The sequence below is a fragment of the Oncorhynchus tshawytscha genome, linkage group LG07 (assembly GCF_018296145.1).
Source record: "Oncorhynchus tshawytscha isolate Ot180627B linkage group LG07, Otsh_v2.0, whole genome shotgun sequence".
NCBI classification, from domain to species: Eukaryota; Metazoa; Chordata; class Actinopteri; order Salmoniformes; family Salmonidae; genus Oncorhynchus; species Oncorhynchus tshawytscha.
In genome coordinates, this window is record NC_056435.1 from 34,812,396 (window position 1) to 34,836,460 (window position 24,065).

The 24,065-nt window shown below is 44.4% G+C and overlaps 1 protein-coding gene across 1 annotated transcript in view; it reads left to right on the top strand.

Annotated features, from left to right (window-relative positions):
• Window positions 1-24,065, top strand: part of LOC112254430 (succinate--CoA ligase [GDP-forming] subunit beta, mitochondrial) — a 127,360-nt gene that overhangs the window by 91,478 nt on the left and 11,817 nt on the right. The gene's annotated exons all lie outside the window — the stretch shown is intronic.

The window sequence follows — 24,065 nt, forward strand, 5'->3', positions numbered from 1 at the left end:
TGCTTGTTTGATTGCCTTACGGAGGGAATAACTACACTGTTTGTATTCAGCCAGATTTCCATTCACCTTGCCATAATTAAATGCGGTGGTTCGTGCTTTCAGTTTTGCGCGAATGCTGCTATCAATCCACGGTTTCTATTTAGGGAAGGTTTACATAGTCACAGTGGGTACAACATCTCCTATACACTTCCTTATAAACTCGCTCACAGTCAGCGTATACGTCAATGTTATTATCTGCGGCTACCCGGAACATTTTCCAGTCCACGTGATCGAAGCATTCTTGAAGCGTGGAATCCGATTGGTCAGACCAGCGTTGGATAAACCTAAGCACGGGCGATTCCTATGTTAGTTTCTGCCTATAGGAGGGGAGCAACAAGATTAAGTCATGGTCAGATTTCTCAAAAGGAGGGCGGGGGAGGGCCTTGAATGCATTGCGAAAGTTAGAGTAGCAATGGTCGAGCGTGTTACTCACTTGTGTACTCGTTATGCTGTTAGAATTTAGGTAGCCTTGTTCTCAAATTAGCTTTGTTAAAATCCCCAGATACAATAAATGCAGCCTCAGGATATATGGTTTCCAGTTTGCATAAAGTCAAGTGAAGTTCCTTGACGGCTGTCTTGGTATCTGCATGCGGGGGGATATACATGGCTGTGACGATAACCAAGGAGAGTTCTCTTGGGAGATAATACGGTCGGTGTTTGATTGTGAGGAATTCTAGGTCAGGTGAACAAAAGGACTTGAGTTCCTGTATGTTGTTACAATTACACTATGAGTCATTAATCATGAAACATACACCCCCGCCCTTCTTCTTACCGGAGAGATGTTTATTCCTGTCAGTGCGATGCACTGAAAATCCCGTTGGCTGTATGGACTCACAGCATGTCCCCAGCTAGCCATGGTCCCGTGAAACAGTGTATGTTACAATCCCGGATATCTCTTTGGAAAGCAACTATCGCCCTGATTTCGTTGACTTTGTTAACTAGGCACTGGACATTAGCGAGTAATATACTCGACGCGGTGCGTGGTGTGTGCGCATCCAAAGCCTCACTAGAAGACCGCTCTGGCACCCGTCCTCCGGTGGCATTGTTTTGGGTCGGGCTCTGGAATCAGTTCAAATGCCCTGGGATGTGCAGACAAAGGCTCCGCTTTGGGGAAGTCGTATTCCTAGTCGTAGTGCTGTTTGTGCTGGTAAGTTGAAGTCTCCCTGATATCCAATAGTTCTTTCCTGGTTGTATGTAACAACACTTAAGGTTTTCTGGGATAACAATGTAAGAAAGAAATACACAAAAATAAATACTGCACAGTTTCTTAAGGACTAGAAGCAATGCTGCCATCTCTATCGGCGCCATCTTGCCTAATGTGTACATCTGCACTGTTGTACACTGCCCGATTTTGCAGGTTACAAAGCATGTAGAGGTCTGTAATTTTTTATCATAGGTACACTTCAACTGTGAGAGACGGAATCTAAAACAAAAATCCAGAAAATCACATTGTATGATTTTTAAGTAATTCATTTGCATTTTATTGCATGACATAAGTATTTGATACATCAGAAAAGCAGAACTTAATATTTGGTACAGAAACCTTTGTTTGCAATTACAGAGATCATATGTTTCCTGTAGTAATTGACCAGGTTTGCACACACTGCAGCAGGGATTTTGGCCCACTCCTCCATACAGACCTTCTCCAGATCCTACAGGTTTCGGGGCTGTCGCTGGGCAATACGGACTTTCAGCTCCCTCCAAAGATTTTCTATTGCGTTTAGGTCTGGAGACTGGCTAGGCCACTCCAGGACCTTGAGATGCTTCTTACGGAGCCACTCCTTAGTTGCCCTGGCTGTGTGTTTCGGGTTGTTGTCATGCTGGAAGACCCAGCCACGACCCATCTTCCTTACTGAAGGAAGGAGGTTGTTGGCCAAGATCTTGCGATACCTGGCCCCATCCATCCTCCCCTCAATACGGTGCAGTCATCCTGTTCCCTTTGCATAAAAGCATCCCCAAAGAATGATGTTTCCACCTCCATGCTTCACGGTTGGAATGGTGTTCTTGGGGTTGTACTCATCCTTCTTCTCCCTCCAAACACAGCGAGTGGAGTTTAGACCAAAAAGCTCTATTTTTGTCTCATCAGACCACATGACCTTCTCCCATTCCTCCTCTGGATCATCCAGATGGTCATTGGCAAACTTCAGACGGGCCTGGACATGCGCTGGCTTGAGCAGGGGGACCTTGTGTGCGCTGCAGGATTTTAATCCATGATAGCGTAGTGTGTTACTAATGGTTTTCTTTGAGACTGTGGTCCCAGCTCTCTTCAGGTCATTGACCAGGTCCTGCCGTGTAGTTCTGGGCTGATCCCTCACCTTCCTCATTATCATTGATGCCCCACGGAGCCCCAGACCGAGGGTGATTGACCGTCATCTTGAACTTCTTCCATTTTCTAATAATTGCGCCAACAGTTGTTGCCTTCTCACCAAGCTGCTTGCCTATTGTCCTGTAGCCCATCCCAGCCTTGTGCAGGTCTACAATTTTAAACCTTATGTCCTTACACAGCTCTCTGGTCTTGGCCATTGTGGAGAGATTGGAGTCTGTTTGATTGAGTGTGTGGACAGGTGTCTTTATTACGGGTAACGAGTTCAAACAGGTGCAGTTAATACAGGTAGTGAGTGGAGAACAGGAGGGCTTCTTAAAGAAAAACTAACAGGTCTGTGAGAGCCGGAATTCTTACTGGTTGGTAGGTGATCAAATACTTATGTCATGCAATAAAATGCAAATGAATTACTTAAAAATCATACAATGTGATTTTCTGGATTTTTGTTTTAGATTTCGTCTCTCACAGTTGAAGTGTACCTATGATAAACATTACAGACCTCTACATGCTTTGTAAATAGGAAAACCTGCCAAATCGGCAGTGTATCAAATACTTGTTCTCCCCACTGTAAGTAAGCATTTCACGGCAAGGTCTACTTCTGTTGTGATCGGCGCATGTGACAAATAAAATATGATTTGATTTGACATGCTGCTGCTGTTTGTTGATGTAATTTAGACTCCCCTCTGTCATTAACCCTGAGATCTGTGACAGGCGGATTCCTCAGCCTCTCCAGCTCTTCCAGCATGGACCCCTGTTTTTGAGCATGAGGAGCAGCACTCTGTGTGCAGAAGGCCATGCCATAATGAATTTGATGAAATGTAGCCAATGTAATGAGAAAGACGTGCCCATCCCTGGCTCCTCTGTCACATCAGGTTTGTCCACTCTGTGGGAATGGAGGAGAGAAGGTCACTTGCAGTGCCTTGAGAAAGTATTCATACCCCTTGACTTAATTCACATTTTGTTGTGTTACAGCCTGAATTCAAAATAGATTATATCGATTTTTTTTTCATTTTCAACCATCTACACACACTACCCCATAATGGCAAAGTGAAAACATGTTTTTAGAATTTTTAGCAAATTTATTGAAAATGAAATACAGAAATATCTCATTTACATAATTATTCACACCCTAAGTCAATACTTGCCACATATTTTCAAGTAAATGTAAGTCAACTGCAATTCAGCCACTCAGGACCATTCACTGTCTTGGTAAGCAACTCGGGTGTAGATTGTGTTCATCTCCCAGTGTCTAGTGGAAAGCAGACTGAGACAGATTTTGCTTGTGCTTAGCTCCATTCTGTTTATTTTTTATCCTGAAATGCTCCCCAGTCCTTAACAATTACAAGCAGACCCATAACATGATGCACAGCCACCACTATGATTGAAAATATGGAGAGTGGTACTCAGTAATTGGATTTACCCCAAACATAACACTTTGTATTCAGGACAAAAAGTGCATTGCTTTTCCAAATTGTTTTCATTATTACTTTAGTGCCTTTTTGCAAACAGGATGCATGTTTTTTTGATATTTTAATTATTTTCACTCTTTCATTTAGTTAGTATTGTGGAGTAACTACATCCTCACTTTTCACCTATTGCAGCCATTCAACTCTGTAACTTGGCCTCATGGTGAAATCCCTGAGTGGTTTCCTTTCTCTCCGGCAACTGAGTTAGGAAGGACACCTGTATCTTTGTAGTGACTGAGTGTGTTGATACACCATCCAAAGTGTAATTATAAACTTCACCATGCTCAAAGGGATATTCAAGACATTTTTATTTTATTTATTATTGTTGGGAAACATAATTCCACTTATTATGGTTATGGTGTATTGTGTGTAGGCAAGTGCCCCAAAAAATCTTAATTTAATAAATGTTTAATTCTGGCTGTAACACAACAAAATGTGGACGAGTGTGAATACTTTCTGAAGGCACTGTAGATGGCGCTCTGGAAAACAACATCTGGGATCACTGTTGGATATCAGCGATGTCTGTGTCTTTGTGATCTGCTTTCTGCAATTCCAGGAAACTAAAATAAATACAACTTTATTAAGACCTGAAAACCAACTGAAAGGATATGTGTCATAAGAAATATCCTGTTTATTTGGGTTGTCTTGTACTCATATACCCCTATCAGTTTCACCTGTATCCCAGCCCCTCCCTCCCTCTCCCCTGGTATGGTTTGCTATGCTACTGTAAGCCTCACTGGCAGCAGTTCAAACATATTATTGTCACTGTAATTGGCTGTTCCAGGCTTGATTTGATATGTGCCTCTTGTCTGATCCGTACACCTCTTTACCGCGCGAATGGAAAGATGAGTCCCATGTGAAATGTTTCTCTCATCAGATCGCTGTTGAAATCGTACATCTCACGTTACCCTTGTCAGGAGCGCTGCTTTATCACAGTCTGAGCATGTGTGGTAGAGGGAGGATTGCATTAAAAATAGAAAGAAGTAACAAGGGTGAATTTAGCCAAAGTGCTTGTGAAACTTGAAAATTATATATGAACCTTAGATTTACCACACATTATCAGTAGTCACCTTGTTTAAATTCGTGTAGAGGTGTGTGTCTGAGAGGAACATAGGCATCAATTGTTTCACTGTGCTACTATTCCTACAGTCACAGCACTGCTACCAGTCCTAACACTTACACTGCTAGTTTTAATTTCCTCCCCCAGGTGCAAACTGACTGATGTTGCCAGACTAGCTGATACAGTTGTCTCCTTTAGCTTGATCCCCACAGCTGTGGTCAAGCTGACATGGCTGTGTCTCTCCAGCTGCAGGTGCCTGAAACGTTGTGCTACATGTACACTCATATCCTCCTATCTCCTGGAGCATCTGCGGTTGTCAGAGCAGGTAGAGATGGACAGCAGATGGCTGGGCTCTACCATCCTTTACAATGCTGCTCTCTTTTATCCATATAGAACAATATGCAGCACAGGAGCTTCAACTAGGCCAACAAAACCACTGATTTAAAGAGTCATACTACATACACCCTCTTTATGTCCTGTTGTGACCACTAGATTTAGGCCTTGACTAGTTTGATTGAACCTACACTCTGCAGTATATAATATATAGGATATACTTTTTAGCACTAATGTATAATTCACTTGTTAATCTTGCTTTAAGGAGATTTGTTTGATTTAACAAGATGTATTTGTTTCCCCCTTTTACCGTGCCTCCATCACGCTTTTGGGATTTTTCAACACAGCCAACCCTCCACCCCTGTGAATGAAGCATATTTCAGAGGCAGTGTTTGGCTCACTTCCCTCCAGCACTCCAGCCCTGACTGTATCCGTTTGTAGAGCCTTTTCACATTTCCTATTTCTCAGGCCTGCTGTCGTGGCCCTGTCTGCCAGGCAGCAGGAATGAGGGAACGAGACAGTGGGAAAGCGAGAGGGAGAGCGGGAGCTTCTCCATTTAAAGCCCAACAGTGATTACACTGTCCATCAGCCGCCAGGACGACCTGCATCAGCCACAGGATTGATGTTTGACAGAATAATTAGGAAACTGTCTCTGGTTAAAATCACTGGAGCTCATCTTTGGGTAAAAGGACTTCCATTTGCTAACTCCCCCCACTTGTCCCCGCTTCGTTCCCCAGCCCTGTCCTAGCCATCCACAGAGTGCTCTGGGAGGGAGAAAGTTGAGTGGTACAGTGGGGTGGGTTGGTGTTTCTGCTAGTGAAACTGGAAAGGCAAATAGAAGGGAATTGGGGGAGAAGTGAGTCAGAGTGGAGCAGTCATTGCCACTGGCAGCAGCTCAGTAGAAGTAGGAATGGGAGGGAGCTGAAGCAATTGGGGAGGGAGGTCGGGGTAATGGAGGTAAGAAAAATAAAGGACGGCCAGTAGCACTATTAGCTGTGATTGGCTGGTCTCAGTAGTGGGAGAATACTCTTATGATTTTGTTTGAGCGTTGTGAATTGAGAAGAGGCCACTACACTACCCTGATTCTCCCCTGGCTTGTCTGGTATGGCTGATGAGCTCTTCATTAGGCTGGCCCCTAATGGACTGACCCATTAGGTCAAAAGGCAGTGTCTGTTCCACCTGACTGATACTCTAAATCCCCTGACTGCTCCTGTACTGACCAACAGACGGGGGACCAGGCTCCAGATGAGGCCCTCCTCTCTCTCCTCTGGGCTTTACCAGGGGAAGGTTGTTGCCCTTACCTGTCAGAGAACCAGGCTCCAGCTGAGCCTCTATCTCATTGACTGAGGGCCCCCCCCCATCCCTCCCCTGTGATTTTGTCAACTCCTCTGATCCCTCTAATACCTAAGCAACCCCTTAATGGCTAATTGATATGCTGCAGAGCAGCTTCAAAGCCTGCAGGTCTTAATGTCTGCCCAGGGAAGTTCTGGTCATCTCACTGAAAGACGGGGTGCCTTAGAAACAATTCCCCTCATCTTAATAATTCCAACCTGGTCTTTGTTCGGGTTTTGATGACACGTGCAGGCAGAGTCATGGAAAACATCATACAAGGGCTCCCATTGATACAGAGAGGGCTGGGGGAAAAAAGCACTAACACCCTCCATCAGTGTATGTATCCGTGTCTGGCTTTTTGGAAATTAAATCTTGATTGCATCCATCTGTTTCGCCCTAGTTTCTGGTTTTCTGTCAGTTTAGTGTCCCGCTCCCCAGACTCGCCAGGACTGGGCGGGTGGAGGAGGGAGAGGCTTTGCAATATGTGTATTCTATCAGTTTCTAAATGACTCATTTAGCCAGAGCTGAGTCATAGCGAAAAGTAGTCCATTGCCTTTTCAATAACTGCAGCGATTCAGTCATTCACTCAGATGAATAACAAATTAGTGTCTTAAAAAACGGTCTCTATTTTTGGATCGCGGAGGGTGAAAGCACTATATAAAAAAATAACCCCCCCATCTATCAGGATTAACGCTCTCCCAGGTTATTTCAGCCCCACTAAATTGCCTCTCTCACTAAACAGCATCAGAGAAGGGAATTACTCAGTTCCTCCTGGGACACTCTCTGCTGTCTCATTGTTGCTCTAAAGAGTACAAATGCCTTCCCTAGGGTGCTTATGGGTCACTTCTGCCCTTTTAGTGCTGTTGAGGTATTTCAGGATGACATTGCATTGTGAGGAAATTGCACTGTTGTGTTTGCCAGTTTTACACTCCTACAGACAATCTCACAATACCAGGATTCAGGCAATGTCAACGAGTGTGTGTGGTATCGTTAATGAGTGTGTGTGGTATCGTTAATGAGTGTGTGTGGTATCGTAAATGAGTGTGTGTGGTATCGTCAACGAGTGTGGTATCGTCAACGAGTGTGGTATCGTCAACTGGGAGTGTGTGTGTGGTATCGTCAACGAGTGTGTGTGTGTGGGTCAACGAGTGTGTGTGTGTGGTATCGTCAACGAGTGTGTGTGTGTGTGGTATCGTCAACGAGTGTGTGTGTGTGTGGTATCGTCAACGAGTGTGTGTGTGTGTGGTATCGTCAACGAGTGTGTGTTCTGGGTATCGTCACGAGTGTGTGTGTGGTATCTGGGTCAACGAGTGTGTGTGTCTGGGTGTGTGTGTGTGGTATCGTCAACGAGTGTGTGTGTGGGGTATCGTCAACGAGTGTGTGTGTTCTGGGTATCGTCAACGAGTGTGTGTGTTCTGGGTATCGAGTGTGTCAACGAGTGTGTGTTCTGGGTATCGTCAACGAGTGTGTGTTGGGGTATCGTCAACAACGAGTGTGTGTGTGTGGGGTATCGTCAACGAGTGTGTGTGTGGGGTATCGTCAACGAGTGTGTGTGTGGGGTAGTGTGTGTGTGTGGGGTATCGTCAACGAGTGTGTGTGTGTGGGGTATCGTCAACGAGTGTGTGTGTGTGGGGTATCGTCAACGAGTGTGTGTGTGTGGGGTGTCAACGAGTGTGTGTGTGGGGTATCGTCAACGAGTGTGTGTGTGGGGTATCGTCAACGAGTGTGTGTGTGGGGTATCGTCAACGAGTGTGTGTGTTGTGGGGTATCGTCAACGAGTGTGTGTGTGTGTGTGGGGGGTATCGTCAACGTGTGTGTGTGGTATCGTCAACGTGTGTGTGTGGTATCGTCAACGTGTGTGTGTGGTATCGTCAACGTGTGTGTGTGTGGTATCGTCAACGTGTGTGTGTGTGGTATCGTCAACGTGTGTGTGTGTGTGTGTGTGTGGTATCGTCAACGTGTGTGTGTGTGGTATCGTCAACGAGTGTGTGTGTGTGTGGTATCGTCAACGAGTGTGTGTGTGTGTGGTATCGTCAACGAGTGTGTGTGTGTGTGTGGTGTCACGGTGGTATTGTCAACGAGTGTGTGTGTGTGTGTGTGGTATTGTCAACGAGTGTGTGTGTGTGTGTGGTATTGTCAACGAGTGTGTGTGCTTATTTGGTGGTTGCATTCTTTCAAAGACATGAGCCCGTGGCTATGTTTACGCAAAATCTAAATAATGTAGCTAATCCAGTCGTTAACTCCTGAAATACGTGTTACTGTCAGGTGTAAATGATGGGATTCATCTGTGTGGGTGCAAGGCTGAATATGAATAGTCTGTTGGTTATGTTGGTAATTTATCCAGACTTGTTTGTCCACTCACTGATTTGACTGTCTCTGGCTCCTAGGCGTGCCCGCCTGGCTGTCTGCTTCAGTGCTGTGCGTCAAAAAGCCCAGTTGTTTACCCATTAGCAAATGCACTTCACTGAAGAAGAGCGGTGTGTCTATGCAAACAGTGTGACAAAAAGAAGTTGGAGATGATTTGCCTTGCAAAACCACCCAGCTGCCCTTTAGATGGCTCATTGGCTCCCATGATCAGGTGCAATCTGAACTGGAATCATTTGGATAATTGACCTTCTGTGTGAATACATTAGAATAAATTAATTTTGATTGGCCATGTAGCATTATGAAGAAAGTAGGAATGTTAGGCTTTTATATTCAGCGCTGGTTTGTTGTGCTAGGTCTCGGAGGTGATTATGTATGCAATTCCCTGCTATTATGCATTCCTTCAATTTAAAAAAAGTAATTCTCGCTCAGAGTAGAGCAGGGCACCGCTGTGCTGGCTAAACTCTGCAATGATTGAAAGGCGAAATATCTAAGGATGGTGTATAGTAATCACTGCTCATGTTTTAGAATGTCAGTCCCTGTGTCTGAGAGACACGCAGCGGTGGCCAAGTTAGGTTGCTGTGGTAGTAGGTGGCCAATGGTGTGGTTTTATGTTGCTGTTTTAAAGCTATTTCCTATTTCCAATTGTACACATTTTGCCATGGAGCTGACATAAAATGTACTCCATTATCTTTACCAGATACTTTATTTCTGTTGTTGTATATATCTGTTATTTAAGTTTACACTGAAAACGTTTATCATCCCAAAAAGTATATAGTGAGCTCCAAAAGTATTGAGACATTGATGCATTTTTTGTTGTTCTTTGCTCCAGCAATGAAATGATACAATAAAATGCACACTGTCAGCTTTAATTAGAGGGTATTGTCATCCATATTGGGTGAACTGTTAATAAATTAGATCTTTTTCTTTTTCTTCTTATACGCTTAGTGTACAAAACATTAGGAACACCTGCTCTTTCCGTGACACACTGACCAGGTGAATCCAGGTGAAAGCTATGATTCCTTATTGATGTCACCTGCTAAATACACTGCAATCAGTGTAGATGAAGGGGAGAAGACTGGTGAAAGAAGGATTTTTAAGCCTTGAGACATGGATTGTGTATGCGTGCCATTCAGAGGGTGAATGGTCAAGACAAAATATTTAAGTGCCTTTGAACAGGGTACGGTAGTAGTTTCGTGGCGCACCGGCTTGAGTTTGTCAAGAATTGCAACACTTCTCCGTTTTTCACGCTCAACAATTTGAAATGTGTATCAAAGAAGCGTCCACCATCCAAAGAACATCCAGCCAACTTCAAACAACTGTGGGAAGCATTGGAGTCAACATGGGCCGGCATCCCTGTAGAACGCTTTTGACACTTTGAAGAGTCCGTGACCCAACAAATTGAGGCTGTTCTGAAGGAAAAAGGGGGCTCAACTCAATATTAGGAAGGTGTTCCTAAGGTTTTGTACACGTCGCGTATGTATTAAATAGGTCAAAAGGGAAGTATTTGGTCCCATATTCCTAGCACACAATGACTACATCATGCTTGTGACTGTACACATTTATAGGATTTGTTGGGTCACGGACTCTTCAAAGTGTCATTTGTTTGTTTTTGTTGTGTTTCAGATTATTTTGTGCCCAATAAAAATCTACGGTTAATGTAGTGTCATTTCGGATGCTACCATGATTCCGGATCATCCTGAATGAATCATGAATAATAATGAGTGGGAAAGTTGGAGGCATAAAAATCATGCTGACCTCCCCTCTTATTGTAATGGTGAGAGGTTAGCATGTCTTGCGGGTATAGTATTGGTGCGTCTAACTTTTCTTACATCATTATTCACAATTAATTCAGGACTATCCATAATCATGGTAGCAAACATATTTATCATGAATTTCTTTTGAGCACATAATAATCTGAAACACAACCAAAACAAACAGCAAATGTATCAAACACATGTGTAGAGTCACAAGCTTGATGTAGTCATTGCCTGCTAAGAATATGGGACCAAATACTTAACGTTTTGCTACTTTAATACACATGTAAGTGAATTTGTCCCGATACTTTTGGTCCCCTAAAATGGGCGGACTATGTACAAAAAGTGCTGTAGCTTCTAAACGTTTCACCCGATATGGATGGAAACTTTAACCTCATTGTCATTGTATCATTTCAAAACCAAAACAAGTTTCACTGTCCTAATACTTCTGCAGCTGTGTGTGCATTTTGGCAAATTTATAGAAAATGAAATACAGAAATATCTAATTCACAATAAGTATTCACACCCATGACTCAATGCTTTTAAAAAGCATCTTTGGCAGCGTTTACAGCTGTGAGTCTTTCTGGATAAGTCTCCGATCTTTCCACACCTGGATTGTGCAACATTTGCCCATTATTCTTTTCAACATTCTTCAAGCTCTGTCAAATTGGTTGTTGATCATTGCTAGACCATTTTCAGGTCTTAACACAGATTTTCAAATAGATTTCATTCAAAACTGTAACGTGTCCACTGAGGAATATTCACTGTCTTCTTGGTAAGCAACTCCATTGTAGATTTGTCCTTGTGTGTTAGGTTATTGCCCTGTTGAAATGTTGAAATAAATTAATCTCTTATTGTCTGCTATTCATTGTCTGCTTTTTTTAACCCACCTACCAATAGGTTTTTCTTGTTTGTGAGGAATTGGAAAGCCTCCCTGGTCTTTGTGGTTGAATCTGTATTTGAAATTCACTGCTCGACTGAGGGACCTTACAGATAATTGTATGTGTGGGGTACAGTGATGAAGTAGTCATTCAAAAATCACGTTAAACACTGTTATTGCAGACTGAGTGAGTCCATGCAACTTATGACGTGACTTGTTCATCAAGTATTTACTCCTGAACTTATTTAGGCTGGCCATAACAAAGGGGTTGATTACTTATTGACTAAAGACATTTCAGCTTTTCATTTTTTTATTAATTTGTAAAAATGTTGGAAAACATCATTCCACTTTGACGTTAATGGGTTATTGTGTGTAGGCCAGTGACAGGATGTGACACCGTCACTGCTAAATGTATACAGGGGAACACTGAAGGGCTGTGTTTGTGTGGCTGTCTGTTTTTCCCTTTCCAGTCTAATCTAGACATTGCTGACTTCCATCATACAGTAGTGCTTTGAATGGAGGAATACTGTGTGTATGTCTGCACACGTGGCCCTGCATATCTCTGTTGTTCCCTTGTCATCCCTCAATGATCGACAGCCATTAACCCTTGGTGAAGGGGTTGAGAAATGTTTGTCTGCCTGTCAGCGGTGAGATGCCGCCCTCTCGGGATGAATAATAGGCCTGTTTTACAGTGTCCGCATTTCTCAAATCTAATGCATAGCGTCATGGCAGCTCTGTGTGTGTGTGTGTGTGTGTGTGTGTGTGTGAGAGAGAGAGAGAGAGAGAACATGCACAAGATCCCGAGGTGAGCAGCAGGAAATGAGTTCTACATCCCTGGCTGACAACGTCCCCTGCCAGTACTGGTCTCTGTGCTCCCTTCTCTCACTCCTGTGCTGTCTGCCTGCTGCCAGTCTCCCTCTCTCATTGTCTTGTCTTTCATGTCATCCCCCTGTTGCCCACTCTTGTCCTCCTGTCTGCCCCTATTTCTGTGAGCATTTGACCTCAAGTGTTGTCCCACTTAATCTCTCTCACTACTCTTCTCATATTTGGCTAATATTAGCCCTTCTGCACTCTCACTTTAGAAATGCTTGCGTTCTTCTTCAGGACATATTGACAGTAGATATATTTCCCATGAAACTATTCTAGTGTCAAATGTCTAACCCTAAAGCCTGGATAACTGTTGCTAATTTTGGCTTTGGGTCTAGAGCCATTTGGTGTTCACCTATTTCTGTCCTCCCATCTGATAAAAAAAACAATGGATGGCAAACCGCTGAAGGACTTGAAAGAGTGCAGGGCCGTTCGACAGACGGCACCATGAGATATGCCCACTGCCTCTGTGTTATAATCAGCACTTCAATCCCTACAACAAAGACACTATCCAACACAGTGCCATCTCCATGACAAAGGCATAGGTGAAGTGCACTTCACCGTCTGCTACAAAGTCAGGTTCCAGACTTGATGAGGCCCCCAGGGGCCCTTGTGCATGGCCTCTGAGCATCCAGTGCATGCTTTTGGCTGCTGATGGGCCTGGTAGCATAGGGAGAATATGAATGATGTGGCCTGGGGAAGGGCAGTGTAATGGGAGAAAGATCAGAGGCTGGGGCTGTGATGGTGCAGTCAGGATGGGATAGATGGGGGTGCAGAAGTACAAATTGGAATTGGTTTATTGGGTTGGTCTAACGCTGCTTGAATATCATAATGAGACACTCCAATGTCATTGGGAGTATTTACTCCACTTTATCCCTGGTCTCTTCCCTGTATGTCAGTCATGCATAACGGGTGACTGTCTACCATAAACGGCCCTATTGTGTCAACAGATGAAATGCCGTGCTTTGCATTTACCTCCACCATGATGTCTATCCCCTACCACAACCTTCAGAAATCTGTCTGTTGTCTGTATACTGGTAGAGCACTTATTATTACTCATTGATTCTGAAGGATTCAACATTCGATAAGTAAAGACAAATATGAATGTCAGGTTTTATAACATACAACCCATTTTGAGTGTGTGTGTGTCTGTATGCTGGAGTGTATTGGTGCGTGTTTAAACCTGTGGTTTAAAGTCTGAGTTTTCTTACTGTATTGTCCTCCTTAAGGTGTATGTAACTGTAAGCGTCAGAGAGAGGCTTCAATAAACCTCCACTGTTTGATGAAACGGAGGGAAACTGAAACATACAAAATAATGAAATTGCTGATATAGCTCAGCCTAATAAATAAATGCTCAATAGACCTGATAGATATAGCCACAGTCTACAATACAATGCTTAGACAATTAAAAAAAAAAAAACATTTCCTGCATTAAAAAAAAAGAAGCACAATCTTGTTAGCTACTTTGTGTTGGCCATATTGACGAGCGTGTTGAAAACAGAACGAGTGTCTGAGTGAAAGTACGGCCTTACACATTGGGTGATGGGTTTGCCCCCCCCGCGCTCTGTCACGAGCGAGACCTTGAGCCGGAAATGACCGGCTCTGGTATCAATTCACAGGGAATGTCCCCCCATCCACCCCCCTTACTTTCACTTCCATTCTCCACCTTCGCCTCTCCTGGCTCGCCGCAAACTCATTTCTGCCTTGATTGGTTTCTTCAGCGAAGAGAGGAGAAGCGTGCTGGCTGTGCCTAGGCAAGTTCACGTGGCAGGGGGGCCTGAGGAACAGAAGGACATCTTCAGATTTCACAGCACAGGGACAGCTGGATGTCACAGGAGAGAGAGAGAGAGTGGACATATTGTATAGGATAAGACATGTTGTTTGATTTGTATTATGTCAGTGTTAGGTCATGTCAGGGCTCAACAAACGTGTTGACGTTCATGCTTCTTGGTATCTAGTGAAGACAAATGCAATGAATGGTTTCCAGTGTGTCATGACATTGATTGTCACCTTCCCTGGAAATGCTTGGTTTTTCCAGTAAAAGGAAATGGATTTGGAAGAAATTAGAGAATGGTGCTGTACAGAATCATATAACCTCTTCTACAACCAGTTTTCTAACTACAGTTTCCATACTTTCATATATGCAAATACCTTCCAAATGGCATTTGCACACATTTGTTTATCTAAAGTATTACTCAGAGGGACAGTGTTTGCAGTATATATGCAGTTAACCCTGTAAAAGATGCAGTAAAGCTAGCTTTCCCTGTGTCGGTAGAGATGTCCCCCATCGATCAAATCAAACTATTTGTCACATGTACCGAATACAACAAGTGTAGACCTTACAGTGAAAGGCTTACTGACAAGCCCTTAACCAACAGTGCAGTTCAAGAAAGAGTTGAGGAAAGTAACACAATAAAATAACAATAACGAGGCTTCCCAGGGGGTACCGGTACAGTCAGTGTGTGGGGGTACAGGTTAGTCAAGGTAATTTGTACATGTAGGTAGGGGTGAAGTGACTATGCATAGATAATAAACAGTGAGAAGCAGCAGTGTACATAACAAATGGAGGGGGGGGGGATCAATGTAAATAGTCTGGTGGCCAGTCTTATGGCTTGGGGGTAGAAGCTGTTAAGGAACCTTTTGGTCCTAGACTTGGCGCTCCGTACCGCTTGCCGTGCGTTAGCAGAGAGAACCTTGTATGACTTGGGTGACTGGAGTCTGTCAATTTTTTGGGCCTTCCTCTGACTGGGGTCAATTGTTTGGGCCTTCCTCTGACACCGCCTAGTATATAGGTCCTGGATGGCAGGAAGCTTGGCCCCAGTGACGTACTGGGCCGTACGCACTACCCTCTGTAGCGCCTTACGGTCAGATGCCGAGCAGTTGCCATACCAGGTGGTGATGCAACTGGTCAGGATGCACTCGATGGTGCAGCTGTAGGACTTTTTGAGGATCTGGGGACCCATGCCAAATATTTTCAGTCTTCTGAGAGGGAAAAGGTGTTGTCGTGCCCTCTTCACGACTGTCTTGGTGTGTTTGGACCGTGTGGACATCAAGGAACTTGAAAGTCTCTGGCAGTTGTCAGTTGCAGAGGGTTCCTTAACATGAAGTGAAAATTCAGATGGTGGTGTCAAGATGTCTGTTTGTGAGCAGGCTTCTTTGACATAATGCTCCATCTCTTTCACTTTGGGCGAGGAGGAGCTGTCATGCTTCAACAGGCTAGATAATTATTTCCCTCTTATCCTGCTTCGCCAGGCTCAATCCCAGCATTCAATAGGAGCCACGACCCGCACTGCACCTCGCCGCCCTTCTCCCTCTCTCCATCTCTCCCTTTCTCCTTCTCTCTCTCTCCATCTCCCCTGGCCCAGTGCCAGAGGAGTAGCACACCACAGGGAATGCATTTGCAGGGAGAAAAAATAGCCCTTAGATTTGACAAGATGGTGCCAAAATAAAAAGCCAGAAGGATACAAAGAACTACATCAAATGAACTGTCTTATCGTCCAGGCCAAATTGCAGTTTGTTGAACTAAACACACACGTACATATGCCATTTAATATGCAGGCTGTGTATGCGTGTTGTATGCCTGACCATGTATGTGTTGTGACCTCAGAAGTAACAGTAATTTTGGGAAGTGAGTTCAATCTGTGTTTTTGGTTAGAACTGGGAGCCCCATTTCTACTTTATATGGTGATGTCTTAGCCTATTGAAGGAATAGGGGAAGTGGCGCTTCCAAACTGTTGTGCTCACCTATCAGAACCTATCCGAATTGGCTCTGTTAACACTAAAGGGGTGTGTCCTGTGGGAGGACGTGGGGACCTAAATAGAATTGGGCCCCATCCCACAACAGAAAACTGCTCATTTGAAGATGGAGGATTAGTGCCTATAGGCCCCGTCTTCATTTGGAAAGGCTGCATATTAACCTTTAACCCCTAGGCTGGGCACTGGAGCCCTGTGGAGGAGCAGGAATAAACAGGCCAGGACCAGCAGGCCTGTCAGAGGAGGCTGCTGTCACCAGATAAAGCAGAACAATGCCCTTAATAGGCCACAGAGAGACCAAGGAGTTCCAAAAATTTCTGCACAATTTGCTAGGTTGTAACAAAGGGAGAGAGTTTCTTCTGACAGATTAGCAGTGGTCAACAGTGGTAGACTGCTGTTAGTGTGAAGCACAATGCTAAATGTGTGTCGGAGTGATAATTCAGCAGTACACACTCACCACAGGGATCACTGCAGCAGCCAGACCAAATACAATGCTGGTTAGTTAAAATGAACGGTTGGAAATACGTTTTTAGGTGTTGACAAGTCTATAGGGGAGAATAGTATGGTTTCTTATGTCCATTTTGTAGGTATCAAACAGGTAGAATTTTGACTTGTGGGGTTATAATGTTGTGTGTTTACTAGTATCACCTGTCAGTGATGGTAATCATGACATTCATCCTCTGTGTGTTGAACATAAAATATAAATGTGTTTTATAAAATGCATTGACACTGGGGAAATGCCAGTTCCTCTGTCAGTGTAGAATCTTCCAGGCCACTTTTCATGTCTTAAATGCAGTTAGCAGGCTGGATAATAGAGTCTGAAAAGACTGTTTCTCCAGTGAAGCCCTTTCCCAGTTGTGAAAGAGCCTTGACAGGGTATTGGAGCGGTGGCTGTTATGATCCTGTTATGTTTAATCATTCACTGGACCAGAAAGTACTCCTCATACGGTAAAGGCACCAAGGTTCTCAAAGGATACTGGTACAATATGCTTTATTCCTTTCTGCCCTGCACCGAATCAAGAAATAGCACATGTTTATCCTAACTCAAATGGTAATGTTTCCAAAGCGGCTCCTGTATCACGGGGGTAATCAGAGTATAGTACAATGTACTCTGATCTTAGAGGTCTGGGAGGTTTAGGATTGCGTCAGAGTGGATTTGAATTGATCTTTAGTGTGATGGTTAGAGTTTGAGTCTGCGCTGGTATCGGCTGGATCAAATTTAAAATGGACTTTTGCTTGAAAGCAATTGAACTAAAGGGATTAACCCTAACTTTACTCCAATTCACTTCTGCCATTAATCAGTGTGACATTTAAAGGCTCAGGTCTACGGTGGCGATGCTCTGTGGTTCTACTGCAGCGCCTAGTCTCTTAAGTCATCAGTACAGTATATAAAGTCGTGGCCAAAAGTTTTGAGAATGACACAAATATTAATTTCCACAAAGTTTGCTGCTTCAGTGTCTTTAGATATTTTTGTCAGATGTTACTATGGAATACTGAAGTATAATTATAAGCATTTCATAAGTGTCAAAGGCTTTTATTGACAATTACATGAATTTGATGCAAAGAGTCAATATTTGCAGTGTTAACCCTACAATCCACCCTGGCATGCTGTCAATTAACTTCTGGGCCACATCCTGACTGATGGCAGCCCGTTCTTGCATAATCAATGCTTGGAGTTTGTCAGAAGTTATGGGTTTTTGTTTGTCCACCCGCCTCTTAAGGATTGACCACAAGTTCTCAATGGGATTAAGGTCTGGGGAGTTTCCTGGCCATGGACAACAAAATATCAATGTTTTGTTCCCCGAGCCACTTAGTTGTCACTTTTGCCTTATGGTAAGGTGCTCCATCATGCTAGAAAATGCTTTGTTTGTCACCAAACTGTTCCTGGATGGTTGGGAGAAGTTGCTCTCGGAGGATGTGTTGGTACTATTCTTTATTCATGGCTGTGTTCTTAGGCAAAATTGTGAGTGAGTCCACTCCCTTGGCTGAGAAGCAACCCCACACATGAATGGTGTCAGGATGCTTTACTGTTAGCATGACACAGGACTGATGGTAGCGCTCACCTTGTCTTTTCCGGACGACAAGCTTTTTTCCCGGGTGACCCAAACAATCGGAAAGAGAATTCAACAGAGAAAATGACTTGACCCCAGTCCTCAGCAGTCCAATCCCTGTACCTTTTGCATAATATCAGTCTGTCCCTGATGTTTTTCCTGGAGAGAAGTGGCTTCTTTGCTGCCCTTCTTGACACCAGGCTAACCTCTAAAAGTCTTCGCCTCACTGTGCGTGCAGATGCACTCACACCTGCCTGCTGCCATTCCTGAGCAAGCTCTGTACTGGTGGTGCCCCAATCCCACAGCTGAATCAACTTTAGGAGACTGTCCTGGCGCTTGCTGGACTTTCTTGGGCGCCCTGAAACTCTGTTCACAACAATTGAAACCCTCTCCTTGAAGTTCTCGATGATCTGATAAATGGTTGATTTAGGTCAAATCCTACTGGCAGCAATATCCTTGTCTGTGAAGCCCTTTTTGTGCGTCAATGATGACGTCACGTGTTTCCTTGCAGGTAACCATATTTGACAGAGGAAGAACAATGATTCCAAGCACCACCCTCCTTTTGAAGCTTCCAGTCTGTTATTCAATCTCAATCAGCATGACAGAGTGCTCTCCAGCCTTGTCCTCGTCAACACTCACACCTGTGTTAACCTCTTGCGTCGACCTGAGACGCAGACGTCCCATCTAGGCATCTGGAAATGCAAATGCGCTACGCCAAATGCTAATAGCACTCGTTAAAACTCAAACGTTCATCAAAACACACATGTAGGGCACTGAATTAAAGCTACACTCGTTGTGAATCTAGCCAACAAGTCAGATTATTAAAATGCTTTTCGGCGAAAGCATGAGAAGCATGAGAAGCTATTATCTGATAGCATGCAACACCCCGAAATACCTGAAGGTGACGTAAACAAAAGAATTAGCGTAGCCGGCGCTACACAAATAGCAGAAATAAAATATAAAACTTTCATTACCTTGGACAAGCTTCTTTGTTGGCACTCCTATATGTCCCATAAACATCACTATTGGGTCTTTTTTTCGATTAAATCGGTCCATATATACCCAAAATATCCATCTATGGAAACTGTGATTCAGAAAAAAAGACAGTTTCAAAACGCTACGTCATTTTTTAAAATTAAAAAAGTCGACGATAAACTTTCACAAAACACTTCGAAATACTTTTGTAATCCAACTTTAGGTATTAGTAAACGTTAATAATCTATCAAATTGATCACGAGGCGATGTGTATTCAATAGCTCCACGCTTTCAAATCATCTTCCGAAATCTCTCTTCCAAAACGTCCTGTCGGAAACCGGATGGAAAGTGGTCTCTCTTCCTCGTTTGACCAAGAAACAACGAGAAGGCAATTGACGAGAGTGGTGACATCGTGTGGAAGCTGTAGGACTTGCAATCTCGGCCCTATTTAATTTCGTGCCCCTTGAACAATACATGCAAGTGGCGCATGGATATTTTTTTCAGTTTTCAGTGATCAGTTTTTCTTGCGCTTTTCGATGAAACAGACACTCTGTTATAGTCACAGCGGTGATTTAACCAGTTTTAGAAACGTGAGAGTGTTTTCTATCCACACATACTAATCATATGCATATACTATATTCCTGGCATGAGTAGCAGGACCCCGAAATGTTGTGCGATTTTTAACAGAATGTTCGAAAAAGTAGAGGGTCGACTTAAGAGGTTTTAACGAGAGAATCACTGACATGATGTCAGCTGGTCCTTTTGTGGCAGGACTGAAATGCAGTGGAAATGTTTTTTGGGGATTCAGTTCATTTGCATGGAAAAGAGGGACTTTGGAATTAATTGCAATTCATCTGATCACTCTTCATAACATTCTGGAGTATATGCTAATTGCCATCATACAAACAGAGGCAGCAGACTTTGAAAATTAATATATGTGTCATTCTCAACTTTTGGCCACGACTGTAGGCCTGGCAAATATGTAGTACACATTCAGGTGCAAAATGGCTGTTGTGCATCACCCAGGTGCAACACATTGGTGGTGGATATGTCACGTTATCCCCTCGCAGTATAAAGCTCATTGAAGCTTGATGTGAAGTAACATGTTGTTATGTGGTATTGTATTATCTTCATCCAGTTCATGAACACAGAGGATACCAGGAGCTTCGCTGTGTGTTTTAGACTTTTAAGTGCTCATAGTGGTGTCGTGTGACTGCAGGTGGTCATGTGTGCTTACCTAGTGTATCGCCTACCTAGTGTATCGCCTCTGTAACCCACAGCACTGCTTTTCAGCTTTCTATTCTACCTCTGTGGTTAGTAACTGAGGGAGTCACAGTGTTCTGGATTTGTGTTTCATTGTTACTTCACTCAGTACGACAGTGGTTTTACAGTTTCTTTCGCCCACGCTCGGGGTCCTGAGATGTTCTGTGTGTAGCTGAACAATAGATATTTGGTTTGCAATCTCAACATTAGAATCAAGCTGTGATAACACTTTATTTTTTTATTTAACCTTTATTTTAACTAGGCAAGTCAGTTATGAACAAATTCTGATTTTACATTGACAGCCTAACAAAAGACAAAATGCCTCCTGAGGGGACGGGGGCTGGGAATAAAAATACAAACAAATGTAATAACAATCTAGGATTAAACAAACATCAGAACAAGAGAGACAACACAATATTACATAAAGAGTCCTAAGGCAGCAACACAACACGCAGCATGGCAGCAACACAACACGCAGCATGGCAGCAACACAACACGCAGCATGGCAACAACACGCAGCATGGCAGCAACACAACACGCAGCATGGCAGCAACACAACACACAGCATGGCAGCAGCACAACACACAGCATGGCAGCAACACAACACGCAGCATGGCAGCAGCACAACACGCAGCATGGCAGCAGCACAACACGCAGCATGGCAGCAGCACAACACGCAGCATGGCAGCAGCACAACACGCAGCATGGCAGCAGCACAACACGCAGCATGGCAGCAGCACAACACGCAGCATGGCAGCAACACAACACGCAGCATGGCAGCAGCACAACACGCAGCATGGCAGCAACACAACACGCAGCATGGCAGCAACACAACACGCAGCATGGCAGCAGCACAACACGCAGCATGGCAGCAGCACAACACGCAGCATGGCAGCAGCACAACACGCAGCATGGCAGCAGCACAACACGCAGCATGGCAGCAGCACAACACGCAGCATGGCAGCAGCACAACACGCAGCATGGCAGCAGCACAACCCAGAGCATGGCATCAACACAACCCAGAGCATGGCATCAACACAACACAGAGCATGGCATCAACACAACACAGAGCATGGCATCAACACAACCCAGAGCATGGCATCAACACAACCCAGAGCATGGCATCAACACAACCCAGAGCATGGCATCAACACAACACAGAGCATGGCATCAACACAACACAGAGCATGGCATCAACACAACACGCAGCATGGCATCAACACAACACGCAGCATGGCATCAACACAACACGCAGCATGGCATCAACACAACACGCAGCATGGCAGCAACACAACACGCAGCATGGCAGCAACACAACACGCAGCATGGCAGCAACACAACACGCAGCATGGCAGCAACACAACACGCAGCATGGCAGCAGCACAACACGCAGCATGGCAGCAGCACAACACGCTGCATGGCAGCAGCACAACACGCAGCATGGCAGCAGCACAACACGCAGCATGGCAGCAGCACAACACGCAGCATGGCAGCAACACAACACGCAGCATGGCAGCAGCACAACACGCAGCATGGCAGCAGCACAACACGCAGCATGGCAGCAGCACAACACGCAGCATGGCAGCAGCACAACCCAGAGCATGGCATCAACACAACACAGAGCATGGCATCAACACAACACAGAGCATGGCAGCAACACAACACAACACAGAGCATGGCAGCAACACAACACACAGCATGACAGCAGCACAACACACAGCATGGGATCAGCACAAAACAGGGCACAAACGTTATTGGACACAGACAACGGCAAGATGGTAGAGACAGCAATACATCATGCAAAGTAGCCACTTAGCCTAACGTCTCAAATCTTTCTGTTGCAACCATAAAGACAGTGTTGCAAAAATGTATCCCCTTTACATGGGTTGGGGGCCTGGGAGTCTTTTTCCCGTGTTTTTGAATTACGAAACTCCACTGAGGTAAAGCCATAAAATAATGATATAAAATGTTTTTACTTACATGCTAGCATACATAAATCATGTCTGATGTATCATTTACTATACGTAGATGTCATAAAGAGACGCATGAATGGTAAAAATGCAGTGCTACTCAATAGAGCCGGGATTGAAAAATGTACTGCTGATAGCCACAGAATAGGGCTTGTTGTACTGGGCTCCAGAACCAGCGTCTCTATTGCCCCCCAGTGTTGAGGAGACTGAATAGCAGGACATTCACAAGTTTGTCGCTGGATCGTTACCCAAGCAACCCTGAGTTGTGACCTGTCAATCAGCCCCTAGCGTTCATGGGAAACTTAAATCGCTCTGTGTGTTGCCAGAAACAGACAAAACCACAGGGTGAAGGTAAGATTGTGAGATGTGCTTGTCTTACTGAACACAATTTCTATTGTTGTATTGTCCACAAGTGTTGTCACTATAAACCACACTGGGGAGCCACCAAAGTGGTTCACAAGTCAGATCATGGGCATTGATTAGGTTTGCTTGAGTGGCATTTTACAAGGTTATACGAGTGGGATATGTATGTTGATGCATAGATATACCCTTCCCAATGTGGTGTCCTCAGAGTATAGCTAGATCATCTAATGATCTACAGGGAGAGATCAATGGCCGGGCTAGGGTTAGCAGAGAGCCTGGAGTATTGACAGATCTCACCCACCAGAAGCCTGTGTCCCCACTCTGTCCGTCTCTCTCTCACACTCTTTCTCTCCCTAGCTCGCTGTATCTCTTCCTTTCTAGTGCTATCTCCTCTGTCTCTCTCTCCCTCCTTCTCTGTGATTTTTGTCTGAATGTAATGCTGTGACTGGGCAGAAGCAGTGCCGGGATTAAACTAGTCTGTGCCTGGGGCGAGAGCTACCCAGGGCCAAGGGGAACACACACTCACACCCCCAGGCTGTGGAGGTAACATGGACCTTTAGAAAGGAACACTCAGGCCCTGCTTCAGATGTAACCTAGCAGGATGTAAGGCAGACAGTGGAACTGTTTTATATAACCAATGAAGCTGTCTGTCTCACACCAGCTCTCTCACTCACTCTGCCTCTCACTCACTGTAGACTGAATGTTCTGTGGAGAACCAATATGTTGTGTGTGTGTGTGTGTGTATGTGTGTGTGTGCACGCGTCTTTGTGACAGGGCTGTCCCTGTGTTATTGGTGATGGCGCTGTGTCTCTAATAGTGTGGTATCAGTCACAGATGACAGTAATGAACAACACAGCCACCTGAGGACTGCTTCTCCTTGGAGAATGACAGCTGCTCCACATTAATATGGCTGTCTGACACGCACACACGTACAGTGTTGTAGTGTGTCCTCAAAGAGGACATATACAATGGCGAAGATGCAATGTTCACTGCCTTAATGCACGAATAACAGACAACAAACGACAATGGAATTCTTCGTCAGTCTGTTCACATTACATTCATAACAGGGGTCACTATGGCAAACAGTCTTGCATTTGTTTGATACACACGCAGATCTGTAGATTTCAGCGATGTGGCCCTAAGAGATTGAACGGCCTGTTGGCCTTAGTGCAGTCTATTGTATGAAGTATCATGGGCATCCCTAATATCTCTCTACCCGCCCCTGATCCTGTTTCTCTGTGTGTAAACATCATTACCACACACACACAC